At 46.7% G+C, this 18,931-nt stretch overlaps 1 protein-coding gene across 3 annotated transcripts in view; it reads right to left on the bottom strand.

The window, feature by feature from the left end:
• The window catches only part of LOC141259633 (amine sulfotransferase-like), a 295,064-nt gene that overhangs the window by 82,452 nt on the left and 193,681 nt on the right, over positions 1–18,931 (bottom strand). The gene's annotated exons all lie outside the window — the stretch shown is intronic.

Here is an 18,931-nt window from a genome sequence, read left to right as displayed (position 1 = left end):
TTTCTCCGTCACACGGATCACATATAAGTTCGCTCCAAATTCAGTCATTTGTAGTGAGCTGGAAGATACTGTCCTCCATTTAAAATGGGCAAGGCACGTGGCAAGGGACGTGATGGTGATGGTGCATGCAGAGGCCAAGGACAAGGCCGTGGGCAAACTGAAATTGTGCCACAACAAACACCCACATCTTCTCGCCCGACCATCCTGTCCCAATTCCTAGGGGACCGCTGCACACCACTATTGAACCCAGAGCAGTGTCAAAAGGTTGTTGGTTGGATAGTGGATAATGCTTCCAGTCACTTAGCCTCCACCACCACCCTGTCTTCCACACGGTCAAGTCTCAGTAGCCGTGAGTCTGGACCGCATATTCCTCACCCTGATCCTCCTTCCTCCCACCATGCCAAGTCCCCGGAGACAACTGATCCCACACTTGGACACTCTGAAGAGCTTGTTCACTTTTCCATTTATAGATTCGGGTCTCTCGCTCGGTCCACTTGAAGCGAGGCAAGAGGAGATCGAATGTAGCGATGCCCAAATATTTGAGCAGCCACGGTCACATGAAGGCGATGGTGGGAAAGTGTCACAAGAGGTGGACGATGATGAGACACAATTGCCAGAAAGTCAGGAGGAGGACCAGGGTGTGGAAGTGGAAGAAGAGGTGGTGGATAATATAGTGACTGACTCAACCTGGCAGGAGGACATACAGAGCAAGGAGAGCACCACACAGGGGGAGGGAGGCAGAGCACCCCAACAGGCAGGAAGAAGTGTGGTGGCCACAGACAGAAGGTAGACAACTGTTCCCCGTAGCACCAACACGAAGGAAGTTGCCAGTACAACTATTAGGTCTTCCCGAGTCTGGTTGTTTTTTAAAGACTCTGCCGATAACCCCAAAAATGCCATTTGCACCACCTGCCAGGCCAGCATCAGCAGGGGTGGCAAAACGACCAGCCTGACCACCACCAGCATGAACAGGCACATGGCAGACTGACTTTGTGGGCCGAACCCCAGGGTCCAGGAACAGTGTCTTCGGGTGGCACCATTGCTTCTTCCGCTGTCATTCATGCAAGCCAATCCCCTGTCCATGGTGGATGCGAAGATGCCTCCTGCCCTGCACCTGTCGTTGCACACTCTCAAGTAGCAGCATCAGGAAGCACAGCTATGTCCTTGTCCCAGCGCAGCGTTCAGTTGTCCATACGCCAGTCCTTGGAACGCAAACGCAAATACGCAGCCAATGCCCCACAGGCCACACTACTAAATTCTCACATTTCACGACTGCTTGCGCTTGAAATGTTGCCTTTTAGGCTCATGGAGATGGAAGCATTCCGCAACATGATGGCGGCGGTCGGTACTCGGTTGACAGCCGCCACTATTTCTCCCGGTGTGCCATCCCCGCATCACACAAGCACGTGTCCCAAAACATTAGCCGTGCCCTCAACAACGCAGTTACTGGAAAAGTCCACCTAACCACGGACACGTGGACAAGTGCTTGTGGGCAGGGACTTCATCTCCGAAATTACCACATCAGTCACAAGCTGGAAGAACTGCAGCACTGCCTCGGCCAAGAGGCAACAGGCTGTGCTGAAGCTAATATGCTTAGGTGACAAACCGCACAATGCTGAAGAGTTGTGGACAGCTCTGAAAGAGCAGGCAGATCTGCGGCTCACATCGCTGAACCTACAGCCAGACAAGGTCATGTGTGACAATGGCCGGAACCTGGTGACGGCTCTGAGGCGAGGCGAGCTCACACACATACCATGCCTGGCCCATGTGCTTTATCTCGTGGTTCAGTGAATTCTCAAATCCTACCCAGAGCTGCCGGATCTGCTTTTTAAAGTACGCCGCCTGTGTGCCCATTTTAGAAAGTCACCTACAGCTTTCGCCGCCCTTGCTGTGTTTCAGCACCGTTTGCAGCTTCCGGCTCACAGACAGGTGTGTGATGTCCCCACGCGTTGGAACTCTACATTACAGATGTTGGGAAGGATTTGTGAGCAGAAGAGGGCAGTTGTTGAGTACCAGCATCAACAAGGCCATCAGTATTCAGTTCAGACTCCACAAATAAGACCTCAGGAGTGGACATGGATGTCAGACATAAGTATAATCCTCCAGAACTTTGAGGACTCCACCAAGATGGTGAGCGGCGATGACACCATAATTAGCGTCACCATCCCGCTTCTCTGTCTTCTGAAACACTCTCTGCTCACAATCAAAGAGGATGCATTGCAGGCGGAGCATGATGAGATGGAGCAAGGAACCATACAGGGTGATTACACACAGCCCAGCCTCATCTCATCCCAATGTGGATTGGGTGACAATGATAAGAGGAGGAGGAAGGACAGAAGCTAGTTTCATGCGCTATAGACGGTACTACCTGCACAGCTGTCATAATGTCTGTTCAGCGTGGATGGCCAGAGGACAGAGAGGAGGAGGAGGAGAAGGAGGAGAGCATGGTCAGTCATCCTCTTGGTGAGGACACGGAAGTCTTGCCTGTTAGTAGTGTGGCGCGCACGGCTGAGTTTGTTACGCTGCCTTTCCCATGACCCTCGCGTTCTCGAAATTTTGGGTGACAGTCATTACTGGTTGGTGACACTTCTAGACCCACACTACAAGGAGAACTTTATATCTCTTATTCCTGAGGCGGACAGGTCTACAAAAATGGGGCGGCAGAGGGCACACTTTGTTGGACAACCAAGGCGTACAAGTGAGAGAGATACAACTTCAATCCAGCAGAGGCAGAGGAACGCTGTCAAAGTTCTGGGAGAGTTTTCTCAGACCATCCCATCGCACAGGCCCTGAGGAGTGGGGTACTATCACAAGGAGTGCAAAGTTTGGGAAGATGCTGAGGGAGTACCTTGCCGACCGTACCAATGTCCTCCGTGATTTCTCTGTGCCTTATAATTATTGGGTATCCAAGCTAGATACGTGGAATGAACTGGCTCTCTATGCCTTTGAGGTCCTCACCTGCCCTGCCGCTAGCGTTTTATCAGAGCAGGTTTTTAGTGCCGCTGGTGAAATTATAACTGATAACTTATAACTGATAAGCGCATCCGCCTGTCAACTGAACAAGGGCTGGATTGGGCCAGACTTCTCAACACCACTAAATGATAGCAGCGTAACATAAACTCAAATCCAGTGTCTTTTCTTGGGAGGTGTATTCCCATGCTCCTTTTCACACCCAGACATGGGTATACGCTTCCTGATTTTGGCTATTTGCTCTTGCCCTCCTCCTTCTCCTCATCCTCCACCACCATATCACCAGGGTGATGGTGGTCCATGATGCAACACCCACATAATTTTTTTAAAGTGTGTTTATGATGCCTGTAAAAAAAAAAATTTACACAGTATGTTCATGTATACCCCCCAGGGGTAAATGTTTGTCAGCCCATACACTTAGTGCATGAGCATTACAAGTATAGGAGGCCTGCTCCTTTTAATGGGAACATTTTTTTATGAAGCCCTCCTCCACGTCTCTTCCAAGGGGCTTTGGAGTGTCTCCCAATTTTTGGCAGCCCTTGCATTTAGTGCATAGGCAAACATAATGGGAGACCCACTTCCTAATAATGGGAACATTGTTTTCAGGAGGCCCTCTGACCTCCACGTCTCTTCCTAGGGGCATTAGAGTGCCTCTAAATTTTTGGCAACCCTTGCATTCACTGCATAAGCAAACACAATGGGAGACCTACTTCCTAATAATGGGAATATTGTTCCTCTAAGACTCTTCAAAGGGGTATTGGGGTGCATCCAAATTTTCAAAGTGGTATTGGGGTGCGTCCAAATTTTGGGCAGCCCTGGCACTCACAGCATATGCAATAACAGTATAGGAGACCCACTCTTTAGTAATGGGAACAATAAAACATAGCCGGCTGATGGCTCTCTAAGAATAGTGAGGGCCGACTGCTGGCCCTTTAAGAATAGTAAAGGCTGCCTGACAGTCCTATAAAAATAGGCTTTGTGACTCTCAGAGTCCCTCCTTCATAAATGAAACACGAAGTGTCTGATGATATCTCATACATAACATGGCCAGATAAGGTTGTAAAATGTTAAAATGATATTTCCTGGTGAATGCATTTGTCACGGTTGAAAGCAATGCAAAAGTGAAAAAACGCATCAAAAATGCTACGTGTGAACATAGCCCAAGGTGTGGAGGAGCATTTTTGTTTTTAGTTATTTATTTTGTTTTATATACAAGTCATTACCCTGGAAAGGATGTTCCTTAACATATTTCCCAGGAAATTCCATTTTGGTTTCGTTTTGGTATGTTTTATTGTGAGTCTGTAAACGTTGTCGACAGAAGTGACCTGGGAGTCAGAAATGCTTCCAAGGGTCTTCCCCATGCTGTTCCCATGTCATTTGAGCACTGTTCCCATCGATTTGGGCAATTTTTAGGCCCTCTGCAGACCGCCGGGGGGAGCCACGTGAAAAATGCTCGAGTTTCCCGTAGACTTACATTGGGCTCATTGCTCGGGTCGAGCACCCGAGTATTCCAATGTGCTTGACCTGAGCATCGAGCATTTTAGTGCTCGCTCATCACTACTCGGCACAGAAATAAATGGAAACAGAGATTTATTAATACAATCCAAAACAAAAATTGATGTTTCAGTCATTGGTCTGGATATTCATGAGAGTAAAACGGATTGCATAAGAGAATAATGTGCTGGATTTGAGGTTGAGCTGTGTGTTGGTAAAAGCGACGTCCGGCCACAGCGCTATACACTAAGTGATGGACCTCGCTTTTACCAACGTGCAGCTTGGCCTCTAGTCCAGCAGATTATTCTCTTATGGAATCCACTTTGCTCTGATGAAAGTCCAGACCAAGGAACTAAACATCAATTTTTGTATTGGATTTACTAATAAATTTTAGCTTCCACTTCTTCATTTATATCAATAACAGTTATTTCTTAATGAAATAAAAATTATTTAAAATGTGATAAATATCAAACACATTTAAGGTCTAAAATAGGGATGAGAGGATCCGTGGATATTCCGGTTCATGGAGTTCAGCCGAACTGTAGTTCAAAGTTTGGTTTGGCATCCAAATTCAACTCCGAACTCGAACCCAATAGAAATCTTTGGGGACCCTCTGTTTGTTGCTTTAAAATGGCTGTAAAATAGTCATAGTAAGGATTATGGGTCTGCAAAATGAAGCAAAATGGGAGTAAGAGTAGGACAATTGCCCTGCAAACAAATGTGGATAGGGATATGAAAAAACAATCTAGAACCAGTAGGAGGAGATGGAGATGGACTTGGTGTGTAGGTGGAAGAGGCGGAGGATGTAGCTCACCCTGTGTTTTGTTTTTATTTATCTTTTGGGAGGGTCTTTGATAGCAGGCTCTGAGGGGGCACTCTGCATACAGGCAGTGTAATAATCTGAGGCCACTCTCCGTATATAGGCAATCTAATATTCTGCACTTTTTTTGGGTGCAAAGAATGAGGAGAGCATCAAATAGGGGACGTGGCCATGTTGCTTCTGATGGTGGTGTAGCTGCTGCAGGGAGAGTGAGGATGTGTTTGATCTGTGCCTACTATGCACCCAAATGAAACACCTTCCTCTGGTGCACGCAGGCGACAGGACGTTCCGCATAATTTAGTAGGCCCAAGTACCACTGGATGAATGATGAGGCCAGAACAAGTAGAGGTGGTTTGAGATTGGATGGCTGAGAATGCCTTCAGTTTTTTTGCTTTGTCTTCCACCCAGTCCCCTGCTGAAAGCACACATTTGGTACCTACTGCCCATAGGCATCTGTCTTCCACCTCCTCACCTTGCAAATCAGGCAAGCAGTCTGAGACCCAAGTCATGCAGCAGTCACTTCTGATTTTTGATGACTCCGCAGGTTGGGGTTCCATGGGTCATTCACCTGGTCCTGCTCCACAATTAGAAGAAATTGAGTGCACTAATGGCCAACCACTTGTTCTGTTTGAGAAAGGTATGTGTAAGGACTAGTGCCAACTGCTGCAGCTTTCTGCAGTGTGCAGACCGGCAAGAAGGAGGACTGGGTGGAAGATCATGTGGGGGATTATTATTTTTTAATTTTATAACACAATTGATTCCATGGTGCTGTACAAGACTAGGGGTTACATATAGTGATGAGCGAGCACTAAAATGCTCGGGTGCTCTGTTCATTGCACGGGTCGATCAAATTGGAATGCTTGGGTGCTCGACCCGAGCAAGGAGCCCAATGTAAGTCTACGGGAAACTTGAGCATTTTTCCGGCGGCTTCCCCCGGAGGTCTGCAGGGGGACTAACAATTGCCCAAATCGATGGGAACAGTGCTCAAATGACATGGAAATAACATGGGGAAGACTTAAACCTATATAAAGAAGAACAAATCTCATATAATAATACTTATACTAATGTGTAGTGCAGCACCACCCAATTGGGACAATCAGTGATACAAAACCTACATAGTCCAATCGGATAAACAAGAATTAGCCAGAAATAGTTTAACATATAAAAATCTAATTTTATTGAAGACACCACATGACAATTAAAAAACATGAAAATACATGATAAAAAGTGTGTAGTAATATGAAGGGGACTAGGGGCACCTACAATGACTTGATCCAATGAAAGATAAAAAATTAATTCACTATATATATGCAGTTGTGCTCAAAAGTTTACATACCCCGGCAGAATTTTTCCTTTCTTGGCCTTGTTTTAGGGAATATGAATGATAACAAAAAAACTTTTTCTCCACTCATGGTTATTGGTTGGGTGAAGCCATTTATTGTCAAACTACTATGTTTTCTCTTTTTAAATCTTAAAGAAAACCAAAAACATCCAAATGACCCTGATCAAAAGTTCACATACCCCAGTTCTTAATACCGTGCATTGCCCCCTCTAAGATCAGTGACAGCTTGAAGTCTTTTGTGGTAGTTGTGGATGAGGTTCTTTAATTTCTCAGATGGTAAAGCTGCCCATTCTTCTTGGCAAAAAGCCTCCAGTTCCTGTAAATTTCTGGGCTGTCTAGCATGAACTGCGCGCTTGAGATCTCCCCAGAGTGGCTCAATGATATTGAGGTCAGGAGAATGAGATGGCCACTCCAGAACTTTCACTTTGTTCTGCTGTAGCCAATGACAGGTCGACTTGGCCTTGTGTTTTGGATCGTTGTCATGTTGGAACGTCCAAGTACGTCCCATGTGCAGCTTCCGGGCTGATGAGAGCAAATTTGCCTCCAGTATTTGCTGATAACGTGCTGCATTCATCTCTCCTTTAACTATTAGTAAGTTTCCTGTGCCTTTGTAGCTCACACATCCCCAAAACATCAGCGATCCACCTCCGTGCTTTACTGTAGGAATGGTGTTCCTTTCATTATAGGCCTTGTTGACCTCTCTCCAAATGTAATGTTTATGGTTGTGGCCAAAAAGTTCCATTTTGGTCTCATCACTTCAAATTACCTTGTTCCAGAAGTTTTGAGGCTTGTCTCTGTGCTGTTTGGTGTATTGTAGGTGAGATACTTTGTGGCATTTGCGCAGTAATGGCTTTCTTCTGGCAAATCGACCATGCAGCCCATATTTCTTCAAGTGCCTCTTTATTGTGCATCTTGAAACACCACACCTCTAGTTTTCAGAGAGTCCTGAATTTCAGCTGACGTTATTTGTGGGTTTTTCTTTGCATCCCGAACAATTTTACTGGCAGTTGTGGACGAAATTTCTGTTGGTCTACCTGACCGTGGTTTGGTTTTTACAGAGCCCCTGATTTTTCATTTGTTAATCACAGTTTGAATGCTGCTGACTGCATTATGAATTCCTTGGATTTTTTTGTGTTATACAGTTCAACTACCTTTTCCCGTAGATCCGTTGACAATTCTTTTGCTTTCCCCATGACTGACAATCCAGAAACATCAGTGGCTGGATGAAAGATGCAAGAGTCTGTCTGGATCCCAGAAACTCACTCAGCTTTTATGCACACATTGATTACAGTTAAAGTTTTTTTGTTATCATTCATATTCTCTGAAACAAGGCCAAAAAAGGAAAAATTCTGCTGGGGTATGTAAAATTTTGAGCACAACTGTATCTCATTAATACAAGGCATAATTTAATATAAAGTGCATAGTGCAAAAAGTGACTTGTAATTCATAGGAGTTATGGATTAATATATGAAATGGCATTCTTAAGTGGTAGACAACAAGTTAGAGCTGCTATACTAACCAGGGTTCAAACAGACAAACCACACAACGCTGAAGAGTTGTGGACAGCTCTGAAAGAGCAGGCAGATCTGTGGCTGACACTGCTGATCCTACTGCCAGGCATGGTCGTGTGTGACAATGGCTGGAACCCGGTGGTGGCTCTGAGGCAAGGAGAGCTCACACATGTACCATGCTTGTCCCATGTCCTTAACCTCGTGTTTCAGCGGTTTCTCAAAATCTACCCGGATCTGCCAGATCTGCTTGTCAAAGTACGCCACCTGTGTGCCCGTTTTACAAAGTCAACTATAGCTTCTGCCGCCCTTGCCATGCTTCAGCAGCATTTGCAGCTTCCAACTCACAGACTGATCTGTGATGTCCCCACGCGTTGAAACTCTACATTGCAGATGTTGGGAAGGATTTGTGAGCAGAAGAGGGCAGTTGTTGACTACCAGCATCAACAAGGCCATCGGTATTCAGGTCAGACTCCACACATAAAACCTCAGGAGTGGACATGGATGTCAGACATATGTACCATTCTCCAAAACTTTGAGAACTCCACCAAGATGGTGAGCGGCGATGACACCATAATTAGCATCACCATCCCGCTTCTCTGTCTTCTGAAATGCTCTCTGCTCACAATTAAAGAGGATGCATTGCAGGCAGAGCACGATCAGATAGAGCAAGGAACCATACAGGGTGATTCCACACAGCCCAGTCTCATCTCATCCCAACATGGATTGGGTGGCAATGAGGAAGAGGAGAAGGAAGAGCAGGAGCTAGTTTCATGTGCTATAGACGGTACTACTTGCACAACTGTCATACCATTTGTTGTGCGTGGATGGCCCGAGGACAGGGAGAAGGAGAAAGAGGATGAGAAGGAGAGCATGTTCAGTCATCCTCTTGGTGAGGACACGGAAGTCTTGCCTCTTTACAGTCTGGCACACATGGCTGAGTTTATGTTACGCTGCCTTTCCTGTGCTTTGAGACTTTCTGTCTCTTATTCCCACGCAAGACAGGCCTAATAAAATAGGGCAGTATGAGAAGGTCCTTGTTGCGGAATTATTAAAAAGAATCCCATTTGAAAACTCTGGCGGCAGAGGTCACAGTTCGTTGGACAACCAAGGAGTACAGGCGACAGAGACACAAATGCAATCCAGCAGAGGCAGAGGAACACTGTCAAAGTTCTGGGACAGTTTTCCCAGACCCTCCCATCGCACAAGCCCTGATGCATGGGGTACTCTCCCAAGGATGGAAAAGTTGCGGAAGATGCTGAGAGAGTACCTTGCCGACAGTACCAATGTCCCCCGTGATTCCTCTGTGCCTTATAATTATTGGATATTCCAGCTGGACACGTGGCATGAACTGGCTCTCTACGCCTTGGAGGTCCTGGCCTTCCCTGCCGCTAGCGTTGTTTCAGAGCGGGTTTTTAGTGCCGCTGGTGGAATTTTAACTGATAGGCGCATCTGCCTGTCAACTGAAAATGCGGACAGGCTGACTCTTATAAAAATGAACAAGGGCTGGATTGGGCCTCAACACCACCAAATGATAGCAGTGTAACATAAACTCAAATACAGTGTCTTTTTTTGGGAGGTCTAACTCTATTCCCATGCACCTCTGTCTTCACACCCAGACATGGGTATATGCTTATTGATTTTGTCTATTTCCTCTTGTCCTCCTCCTTCTATGCATTCTGATCCTTCACTGCATATACTTTTAAGGCATATGGAGAAAGTAGCCGCCCACCGACATCAACTGAACAGGTGATGTCGGTGGGCGGCTACTTTCTCCATATGCCTTAAAAGTTTTTCCATTTCAACATTGTATTATGCTATGAATAAGGATCTACATATCCAAAACGCGTAAGCCTCTGTACGCTTTTATTTGCACTATGGTCTCATGTTTTTAATTTTTTCAAAATAAAGGCTATTTTTTAAGTCAATTTCACGAGTTGATGGATAACTACCCTTTCAAACACTATGGGAGACACACTTACTAAAAATGGGAACATTGTTTTCAGGAGGCCCTCCAACCTCTACGTCTCTTGCAAGGGGCATTGGAGTTCTTCCAAATTTTTGGCTGCCGTTGCTTCACTGCATAGACAAACAGTATGGGAGACACACTTCCTAATAATGGGAACATTGTTTTCAGGAGGCCCTCTGACCTCTATGTCTCTTGCAAGAGGCATTAGAGTGCCTCCAAATTTTTGACAGCCACTGCAGTCACTGCATAGGCAAACAGTATGGGAGACCCTCTCCTTTCTAATGAGAATATGTTGTTACTGAGGCCCAACTCTATGTGTCTTTAAATTGTTAGTGGGGTTTTTCCTAAATGTTGGCAGTCGGTGGACTCCCTGGATACCCTGTAACTGAATAGCAGACCCTCTCCTTTCGAATGGGAACATGTTGTTACTGTGGCCCAGCTCTATGTGTTTTTAAATTGTTAGTAGGGTTTTTCCTAAATTTTGGCAGCCATTGCAGTCACTGCATACCCTATAACTGAATAGCAGAACCTCTGTTTTCTAATGGGAACATGCCGTACTCATTACTGTGGCCCAGCTTTATGTGTCTTTAAATTGTTAGTGGGGTTTTTCCTAAATTTTGGCAGCCCTTGCAGTCACAGCATGGGCATTACCACTATAGGAGACCCGCTCCTTTATAATGGGAGCAACAAAGCATAGCCACTTGAAGGCTCTCTAACAATAGCGAGGGCCGACTGCTGGCCCTATAAGAATAGGCTTTGTGACTTTCAGAGTCCCTCCATCATAAATGAAACAGGATGTGTCTGATGATGTGTCACACACCACAAGGCCAGATAAGGTTGTAAAATGTTAAAATGACATTTCCTGGTGAATGCATTTGTCTTGGTTAAAAGCAATGCAAAAGTGCAAAAACGAATCAAAGATACTAACTCTTCTTATAGTCCTTGAATAGGTAACCGGTTCATCCCATAATTCATCCTCATATTAGGGTGAAGTATTGTATGTGCTTGAGTGTCTGCTGTCAGGCCTCCTAAAGTCTGTCCTGCGGTATGGGCAACCCTCAGTGATAAGTAGAGGATTTCTACACTTCATTGTGAACAGCTAGGAATCCTCCTGGAGTCGAACATAATCTGTAGTGATGAGCAAGCATGCTCGCTACTACTCGGTACTCGCCCGAGCATCTCATGCTCGAGATGCTCGGAGATCGCCGAGTATTTCCAGGGTTGCTCAGAGTGAGCTCGGGTCCCCTCCCTGCATGTTTTGCTCTCTTTAGAGAGCCAATGAACATGCAGGGATTGTCTGCCACACACTGTAATGCCGCAGCCATGTTGGTTGTGGCATTACAGTGATTGGCTGGCCGCACAGCGTCATCAGGTCTATATCAGACCTGGCGCCGCCATGCTCGTCAGAGTCTACTCCGGAATCAGGCAGTGTAGGAAGAGGTGCTGCTGTGCTAGGGAGAGATTTGCTTGTTTCTTAGTTAGTGTAGGTATTCCACAATATATTATACACATATTCATCTCAACTAACAGTCCTTCAGAGGACTAATCCAGCTGCATAGATATCAGTGCTAGGCAGGCAGGCAGTGTATGTGGCAGACTGCAGTGCATATAGCAAGAGGGGCCATTCCAGTTCTGTCTGCTGCTGGTGCTTTTACAGATATTTCTAGAAATTGCCCCAGGTATCAGGGGCCAGGAATATTTTTTTTTGGGATCCTAATCCTGATTATTTGCTTAAAAAGCAATCCATAGAACACCATTTTTATGCTCCATTTGCTTGTTGGCACTGCAGCATACAGCCAGGTCCTTTCCATATTACAGCACTAAAAATCCATCTATTTAAAAACTGTGGTTTGTCCGTCACACGGATCACATATAAGTGCGCTCAAAATTCTGCCATTTCTGGCCTCCATTTAAATTTTGTTGCAGTGTGTTAGCGAAGTTATTGACACCAGTTCGCTGTTAAAAATAGTTATCTACAGGCCAGCTATTTAAAACTGTGGTTTTCCGTCACATGTATCACATATCACTGCGGTTCAAATCCAGCCATTTGTAGTGAACATGGAAAATGTTGTCCTACATTTACAATGGGCAAGGCGCATGGCAAGAGACGGGGAAGTGGATGTGATGGTGATGATGGTGCATTCAGAGGACGAGGCCGAGGCCGTGGGCTAGCTGAAATTGTGCCACAACAAACACCCACATCTTCTCGCTCAACCTTCCTGTCCCAATTAATAGGGGACCGCAGAACACCACTATTGAACACAGAGCAGTGTATAAAGGTTATTGGTTGGATAGTAGATAATGCTTCTAGTCACTTAGCCACCACCACCACCACCCTGTCTTCCACACGGTCAAGTCTCAGTAGCCGTGAGTCTGGACCGCATATTCCTCACCCTGATCCTCATTCTTCCCACCATGCCGAGTGCCCGGAGACAACTGATCCCACATTTGGACACTCCGAAGAGCTGTTCACTTTCCATTTATAGATTCAGGCCTCTCGCTCGGTCCACTTGAAGCGGGGCAAGAGGAGGTCGCATGTAGCGATGCCCAAATATTTGAGCAGCCACGGTCACATGAAGGCGACAGTGGGAAATTATCACAAGAGGTGGACGATGATGAGACACAATTGCCAGAAAGTCAGGAGGAGGACCAGGGTGGGGAAGTAGAAGACGAGGTGGTGGATGACGTAGTAACTGACCCAACCTGGCAGGGTGACATACAGAGCGAGGACAGCAGCACACAGGGGGAGTGAGGTATAGCACCCCAACAGGCAGGAATAAGCAGTGTGGTGGCCGCAGACAGAAGGCGGGCAACCGTTCCCTGTAACACCAACACGACGGAAGTTGCCAGTACAACTGTTAGGTCTTCCCAAGTCTGGTTGTTTTTTAAAGACTCTGCCGATAACCCCAAAAAGGCCATTTGCACCCCCTTCCAGGCCAGCATCAGCAGGGGTAGCAAAACTAGCAGCCTGACCACCACCAGCATAATCAGGTACATAGCAGCAAAGCACCCGACACCAGCCACCACTATTTCTCCCGGTGTGCCGTCCCCACATTACACAAGCATGTGTCCTACAACATTACCCGTGCCCTCAACAATGCAGTTACTGAGAAAGTCCACCAGCAGCGGACACGTGGACAAGTACTTGTGGGCAGGGACGGTACATCTTGCTGACAGCACACTGGGTTAACATAGTGGAAGCCGGGACCCAGTCATCCCTTGGGACGGAACACGTCCTCCCGATGCCGAGGACTGCGGGCCCTAAGTCATCAGTCACAAGCTGGAAGAACTGCAGCACTGCCTCAGCCAAGAGGCAACATGCTCAGTTGAAGCTAATATTCTTAGGTGACAAACAGCACAATGCTGAAGAGTTGTGGACAGCTCTGAGAGAGCAGGCAGATCTGTGGCTGACACCACTGAACATACAGCCAGGCATGGTCATGTGTGACAATGGCCGGAACCTGGTGGCGGCTCTGAGGCGAGGCGAGCTCACACACGTACCATGCCTGGCCCATGTGCTTAACCTCGTGGTTCAGCTGTTTCTCAAAACCTACCCGGAGCTGCAGGATCTGCTTGTCAAAGTACGCCACCTGCGTGCCCATTTTAGAAAGTCACCTACAGCTTCCGCCACCCTTGCCGTGTTTCAGCGGCGTTTGCAGCTTCCGGCTCACCGCATGGTCTGTGATGCCCCCACGCGTTGGAACTCTACATTTCAGATGTTGGGAAGGATTTGTGAGCAGAAGAGGGCAGTTGTTGACCACCAGCATCAACAAGGCCATCGGTATTCAGTTCAGACTCCACACATAAGACCTCAGGAGTAGACATGGATGTCAGACATATGTACCATCCTCCAAAACTTTGAGGACTCCACCAAGATGGTGAGCGGCAATGACGCCATAATTAGTGTCACCATCCCGCTTCTCTGTCTTCTGAAACGCTCTCTGCTCACAATCAAAGAGGATGCATTGCAGGCAGAGCAAGATGAGATGGAATAATGAACCATACAGGGTGATTACACACAGCCCAGCCTCATCTCATCCCAACATGGATTGGATGACAATGAGGAAGAAGAGGAGGAGGAGGAAGAACAGGAGCTAGTTTCATGAGCTATAGACGGTACTACATGCACAACTGTCATACCGTCTGTTCAGCGTGGATGGTCTGAGGACAGGGAGGAGGAGGAGGAGAGCATGGTCAGTCGTTATCTTGGTGAGGACACGGAAGTCTTGCCTGTTAGCAATCTGGCACGCATGGTTGAGTTCATGTTACACTGCCTTTCCCGTTCTCAAAATTTTGGGTGACAGTCATTACTGGTTGCTGACACTTCTAGACCCTCGCTTCAAGGAAAACGTTCTATCTCTTATTCCCGAGTTGGACAGGTCTACGAAAATGGGGCAGTACCAGAAGGCCCTTGTTGCGGAACTATTAAAAAAACCTCCCATCTGAAAACGCTGGCGGCAGAGGTCACAGCTCGTTGGACAACCAATTTGTACAGGCGAGAGAGACACAACTCCAATCCAGCCGAGGCAGAGGAACACTTTCAAAGTTCTGGGAGAGTTTTCTCAGCCCCTCCCACCTTACAGGCCCCGAGGCGTGGGGTACTCTCACAAGGAGTGCAAGTGTTTGGGTAGATACTGAGGGAGTACCTTGCCGACCGTACCAATGTCATCTGTGATTCCTCTGTGCCTTTTAATTATTGGGTATCCAAGCTGGCCACGTGGCATGAACTGGCTGTCTATGTCTTGGAGGTTCTGGCCTGCCCCGCCGCTAGCGTTTTGTCAGAGTGGGTTTTTAGTGCTGCTGGTGGAATTATAACTGATAAGCACATCCGCCTGTCAACTGAAAATGCTGACAGGCTGACTCTTATAAAAATTAAGAAGGGCTGGATTGGGCCAGACTTCTCAACACCACCGAATGAAAGCAATGTAACATAAACTCAAATTTTTTGGGGAGGTCTATTCCCATGCACCTCTTCACACCCACACATGGGTATACGCTTCCTGATTTTGTCTATGTGCTCTTGTCCTCCTCCTTCTCCTCATCCTCCATCACCATATCATTCATCACCATATCTACCATATCACCTCCTCTACGTGTCTTGCAAGGGGCATTGGAGTTCCTCCAAATTTTTGGCAGCCGTTGCTTCACTGCATAGGCAAACACTATGGGAGACCCACTTCCTAATAATGGGAACATTTTTTCATGAGGCTCTCTACGTCTCTTCCAAGGGGCATTGGAATGCCTCCAAATTTTTGGAAGCTTTTGCATTCACTGCATAGGCAAACGCTACGGGAGACTCACTTCCTAATAATGGGAACATTGTTTTTAGGAGGCTCTCTGACCTCTACGTGTCTTGCAAGGGGCATTAGAGTTCCTCCAAATTTTTGGCACCTTTTGCATTCCCTGCATAGGCAAACACTATGAGAGATCCACTTTCTAATAATGGGGACATTTTTTCATGAGGCCCTCTACGTTTCTTCCAAGGAGCATTGGAGTGCCTCCAAATTTTTGGCAGCTTTTGCATTCACTGCATAGGCAAAACTATGGGAGATCCACTTTCTAATAATGTGAACATTTTTTCATGAGGCCTTCTATGACTGTTCCAAGGGGCATTGGAGTGCCTCCAAATTTTTGGCAGCTTTTGCATTCACGGAATAGGCAAACACTATAGGAGACCCACTTCCTAATAATGGGAACATTTTTTCATGAGCCTCTCCTCTATATCTCTTCCAAGGGGCATAGGAGTGCCTCCAAACTTTTGGCAGCCTTTGTACTCACTGCATACCCTATAACTGTATAGCAGAACCGCTCCTTTTGTAATGGAAACATGTCGTTACTGAGGCCCACCTCTATGTGTCTTTAAATTGGTATTGGGGTTTTTCCCTAATTTAGGCAGCCGTTGAATTCACTGCATACCCTATAACTGTATAACAGAACCACTCCTTTGTAATGGGAACATGTCGTTACTGTGGCCCTGCTCTATGTGTCTTTAAATTGGTGGTGGGGTTTTTCCCAAATTTTGTCAGGCCTAGCAGTCACAGCATCTTCATTATCACTATAGGAGACCCGCTCCTTTATAATAGGAATTTTTTTTTTACTGAAACCCTCCTCTATGTCTCTTCAAAGGGGTATTGAGTTACGTGCGTCCAAATTTTTGGCAGCCCTTGCGGTCACTGCATACGCAATAACAGTATAGGAGACCCACTCGTTAATAATGGGAACAAAAAAGCATGGCTCTCTAACAATAGTGAGGGCCGACTGCTGGCCCTTTAAGAATAGTAAGGGCCGCCTGTTGCCCCTATAAAAATAGGCTTTGTGACTTTCAGAGTCCCTCCATCATAAATTAAACAGGATATGTCTGATGATGTGATGTGTCACACACACCACATGGCCAGATAAGGTTGTAAAATGTTAAAATGACATTTCCCGGTGAATGCATTTGTCGTAAAAAAAATAACGTAAAAAAAGCAAAAAAAAAACAGTAGGCTCTTTCTTTAGTATAAAAAACAGAGTGGTCAATGTAACTTCAATGTAATCACATTGTTCAGCTCCTGCACCTCCTCCTCCTCCAGACTTTTAGGCTTGCGGAGACGGAAGCTTTCTGCAACCTGATGGTGGTAGCCATCCCTCGGTAATCGGTCCCCAGCCGCCACTATTTCTCCTGGTGTGCCATCCCTGCATTACGTCCTAGAACATTAGCCGTGCCCTCAACAACGCAGTTACTGGGAAGGTCCACCTAACCACGAACACGTGGACAAATGCTTGTGGGCACAGACGATACATCTCGCTGACGGCACACTGGGTTAATATTGTGGAAGCCAGGACCCATTCGGACCTTGAGATGGAACACGTCCTCCTGACGCCGAGGATTGGACGCCCTGGGTCAATCAGGGTTGCCCCCACATTCTACAGCTCCTGCACCTCCTCCTCCTCTTTAGACTTCATCTCCGAAATGTCCACATCAGTCACAAGCTGAAAGCAATGCAGCACTGCCTTGGCCAATTGGCAACAGGCTGTGCTGAAGATAACATGCTGCAGATAACCACCCACTGCTGCAGAGTTGTTGAAAGCTGTAATACAGCAGCCTGATCTGTGGCTCTCACCGCTGAACATACAGCCAGGCATGATTGTGTGTGACAATGGGCGGAACCTCTATGCCAGTCTTTTCACCGAGCTAAAGAATATGGCTGTGGTGAAATACAACTCCCACTGAGAAGCAGTTTCAGACTGAAAAACATTGGGCCCACCAGAGGATTTGATTCTGAGGGCCCACCTTTCTCCCCCGCTCAAGAGCCCCATAGCAGCTGCAAAGTTTTGCGCTATCATTATGAACTCTCCTGATGGAGAAGCCTGGGCCCACCAGAGGATTCTCTGCTGGGACCATCCAACCCTGTCGAGAAGCAGTCCTGGCTAAGAAAAGTGTGTGGGGTGGTTCCTGGACACTCTATGGCTGCTTTTCTACTGTGGATTGGACGCGCTTATGCTTGTTACTTCTCAAACTGCATTGCAGATCAGGCCATTGCCCATCTCAGTAGTCATGGAATTAAAGGCGTAGAGAAAGATGTTTGTGTGTCGAAGCACCACCAAGAAGTGTGAGCTGATGTTGGATGGGCTGCCATTGCTTATACAAGAAGATGCATTAGAGGACTACCTGGGAGAAATGACAGCTGGAGTAGATACGGTTTCCCAAGTCCTTTCACAGAGCTAAAGAATATGGCTGTGGTGAAATACAACTCTCACCGACAAGCTGTGAACTGTCTCCATACCGTCCCTGGCCACATTCACTTGTCTACGTGTTTGTGGTTAGGCGGACCTTCCCAGTAAGTGCACTGGGGAGGGCACGGGTAATCTTGTAGGACCCCTGCTTGTGGAAGGCGGAGACAACACCGGGACAAATAGTGGCGCCTGGGGACTGAGTATGGACACCCGGCTGCCGCTTGCATGAGGTTGTGAAAAGCTTCCGCCTCCACGAGCCTAAAAGACCACATTTCAAGTACAAGCAGCTGTCAAAAATTTGGCAGTATAGTATTGCAGCCTGTGGGTGGGTGGGTTTCTGGCTGCATACTTGCGCTTCATTCCAAGGAATGGAGTAGGGATAATTGAATGCTGCGGTGGGACAAGGACGTGGACGGTGACTGTTGCAAGTCTGCAATGACAGGTGCATGGCGGGAGGCATCTTCACATGCGCCAAGGTTCACTTATGATGGACACACTTTTAGGCAGTGACCTGGAAGTCAGAGAAGCTTCCAGGGGTCCTCCCCATGCTGTTCCCATGTCTTTTCAGCACTCTTTGCATGTGTCTGATGATGTGTCACACACCACAGGGCCAGATAAGGTTGTAAAATGTTAAAATGACATTTCCCAGTGAATGCATTTGTCTTTGTTGAAAGTAATGCAAAAGTGCAAAAACACATCAAAAACACTAAGTCGAACATAGCCCAAGGTGTGGAGGAGCATTTTTGTTTTTGGTTATTTATTTTGCCTTATATACAAGTCATTACCCTGCAAAGGATGTTCCTTAACATTTTGCCCAGGAAAATCCATTTTGGTTTCGTTTTTGTATATTTTATTGTTAGTCCATCAAAGTGGCATAATACTCTGACAACATTGTTCACAGCAGTAACCTGGGAGCCAGAAATGCTTCCAGGGGTCTTCCCCATGCTGTTCCCATGTCATTTGAGCACTGTTCCCATCGATTTCCGCAATTTGTAGTCCCTCTGCAGACCACCGGGGGGGGCGCCGGAAAAATGCTCGAGTTTCCCATATACTTACATTGGGCTTGTTGCTTGGGTCGAGCACGAGAGCATTTCAAGTTTGCTCGACCCGAG

Source organism: Phyllobates terribilis, unplaced genomic scaffold, assembly GCF_046119375.1.
Source record: "Phyllobates terribilis strain yellow unplaced genomic scaffold, ASM4611937v1 Scaffold_3__8_contigs__length_932513732, whole genome shotgun sequence".
Taxonomy (NCBI): domain Eukaryota; kingdom Metazoa; phylum Chordata; class Amphibia; order Anura; family Dendrobatidae; genus Phyllobates; species Phyllobates terribilis.
This window is presented reverse-complemented; position numbering and strand designations above follow the sequence as displayed.